At 38.5% G+C, this 2,608-nt stretch overlaps 1 protein-coding gene across 1 annotated transcript in view; it reads left to right on the top strand.

Annotated features, from left to right (window-relative positions):
* Positions 1-2,608, top strand: part of rin1b (Ras and Rab interactor 1b) — a 51,944-nt gene that overhangs the window by 40,592 nt on the left and 8,744 nt on the right. The gene's annotated exons all lie outside the window — the stretch shown is intronic.

Genomic DNA, 2,608 nt, shown 5'->3' with positions numbered 1-2,608 from the left:
GTTGGTTGGTTGGTTGATTGATTGATTGATTGATTGATTGATTGATTGATTGATTGATTGATTGATTGATTGATTGATTGATTGATTGATTGACATCAACAGGTTTGTTTCAGTCCCACCAGCCTTCAGCTGGGAGGAGACAAAGACGTGTGACGCAGACTTAGAATATAAACTTGTCATCTTTGCAGATAGCAATTAGCGGTAAGTGTTAGTTTCCACTAATTTGTACCTGTTTACCGGTTTGGCATTAGCTTCCGCTAACATTTTTTACACGTTTAGGATTAATGAAGCTACATACATGTCAACCCCCTTCAGAYGTTTATCTGTATAAGGAGCCTCAAAAATATGTAATTTTCGCAAAAAAATCTGTATTAACCACACGCACGGGGGTGCAGGCGGACTGTCGGTCGCAGAGAACTTCCAGGTGCAGACTTGTTTGGAAAATGAAAGATTTGATGTTATTTATGGTTGTTTTTTTTTAACATCCTACAGGCTCTGACATATAAAATACTTTTGAAAGTGAGTTTTGGAAAAAAAATCTGTAAAACTTGAAAAAAATCCGTGAGATTGCCCTATATGTCCGTACATCTGCAAAATGAGGGAAAATTTGTGTAAATTACAGACAAMGCATACAACTTGGCATGTATGAAGCTATATAGTAAAGTTAATGTTTTGGTTAGCCACCACACGTACTGAGAAGAAAAATCAAGTACCCAGAAGGAATGGTCTAATTTGGTTGTTGTTTGGTATACTGTATGTGCAAATCAGTGATGGACATGGAAATAATTCAATTCTCAAGAAGTGGGTTTTCAAGAATGGACACAAGAAGACATAAGAGATGAAAATCACAGTCACCATAAYACCTGACAGTCAGTCAAAACAGTGAGTAAAAGTCAGCAGTTAAAACATTTATGGAGTTTGATAGGGTTACATTGTGGGTTTGCATGAGACCAGGTAATTATATCTGTAAGGAAAAAYCTTACACTCTTATAACAAGGTTATAAGGAATATATTTTAGCAAGGATCTCTTTGTTTTTGGTAAAACATTCTTCCAGTGCAAAATGAATGGAAACACAATAAGTTACGTGAGTCAGTGAATTTTGATTTGATCCATAAATAAAATGTGATCGTTTATTTTACAAATCAGACAAAATCACTAAAGTACTCTTAATTGTGAGCAATCAATTTCCTATAAAAGTATTAGGACCAACAATAACAAGCGCTTYGAGCATGTTAATTGTCAACCATAGGCACTTAAATAGTACACAAACGTCAAGTTAGATGTTTAAAACCAGACATTTGAGGCAGATAACTTAGGGTTGGCAACGAAGATTTTAAGAAAAGGAGGCAAGTAAGATGTTAGCTTTTCCTACTTTTAACTTAAATAAATGTGGGTTTAACCAGAGAGGCAAGGAATTCTCAACTCGGCGTTGGCCAGACAGCGAAGTTCATAACACAGCCAGCTTTTACCTTTAAAGATGGTCAGTCACCTGTCCAGGTATTTCGGGTTTCTGCTTAGAAAATCTGTTTTAAGACCATCAACACAGAGGGACCCTCAAGGCATGCAGGTCAGACTTGCTTGCGGCCGCGTCAAGCCGTAGAAAGAAGGTGAAACCAAAAACTAGACCCAGACTTCAAAATGAAACTTCTGACAGGAAGGTTCTCCAAGTTGGATATACCTGGCATGTGTTATGTACAGGCTGTGCAGTTTCCCCATTGGCATGAAGGGGCTAAAACCGACACAGCTTCAGCTCTTGATTCCCCAGGGAGAATCTAGCTGAAAGAGACTGTCGTCTTCACAGACGAGCGGTCCATCACTTTCTACCGTCTGGGCGGAAACTGTTTGTTACTAAAAAGCTTAGATGTCCTAAGTTCCGCCCTCCGGAGGTTAGATTAGAAAAGAAGTGATATCAAGGAAAATGTTAGTTCAGAGACTTGCCATCGCCTCCTGAAGCTAAACAAAGATTACTACTTCTGTGTAGTTCAGAAAAAAAACATTGCAATATTTTGAGCAAAATTGTGCTCACCCTGCTAATTGAACCTTCACACTCTGCTCTTACTGGTGCAATGTGCAATTAATGAAGATTGGCCACCAGACTTGTCCAATTTAGCCATGAAACCTCCCACACTAACATGACAGGTGTTTCAGTTTCATTGTCTAACCCCTGGATGACTCCATGGGCACTGTTTCAGTGACAATTTGTGTCTGCATGTTCTACTCCTCCTAAAATACCATCCATGACAGTCTTTTAACAAACAATACCTGTCCACACACACTTCACCTGACCTTTCTTCAGTTTTTCTTCAATATGTTGAATCGTTCTGATGCATCTCAGTAATCCAGGTAAAAAAAATCAAAAGAAAAAAATTGTATAGGTCTTCTGGACGGGTTCTTCTCTAATGAAACGTTTCGTCTCTTCTCCAAGAGACTTCTTCAGTCAAACAGACCGAAGAAGTCTCTTGGAGGAGAGACGAAACGTTTCATTAGAGAAGAACCCGTCCAGAAGACCTATACAATTTTTTTCTTTTTGTTTTTCTTTACTAACATGTTTTACATGTGATGACCACATGTGGTTAATGCTGTGTGACTTTGAACAGAGCTGTAGAA

Source organism: Austrofundulus limnaeus, unplaced genomic scaffold (genome assembly GCF_001266775.1).
Source record: "Austrofundulus limnaeus strain Quisiro unplaced genomic scaffold, Austrofundulus_limnaeus-1.0 Scaffold522, whole genome shotgun sequence".
Lineage (NCBI taxonomy): Eukaryota > Metazoa > Chordata > Actinopteri > Cyprinodontiformes > Rivulidae > Austrofundulus > Austrofundulus limnaeus.
Note: the sequence above shows the minus strand (reverse complement) of the source record. Positions and strands in the feature narration are given on the sequence as shown.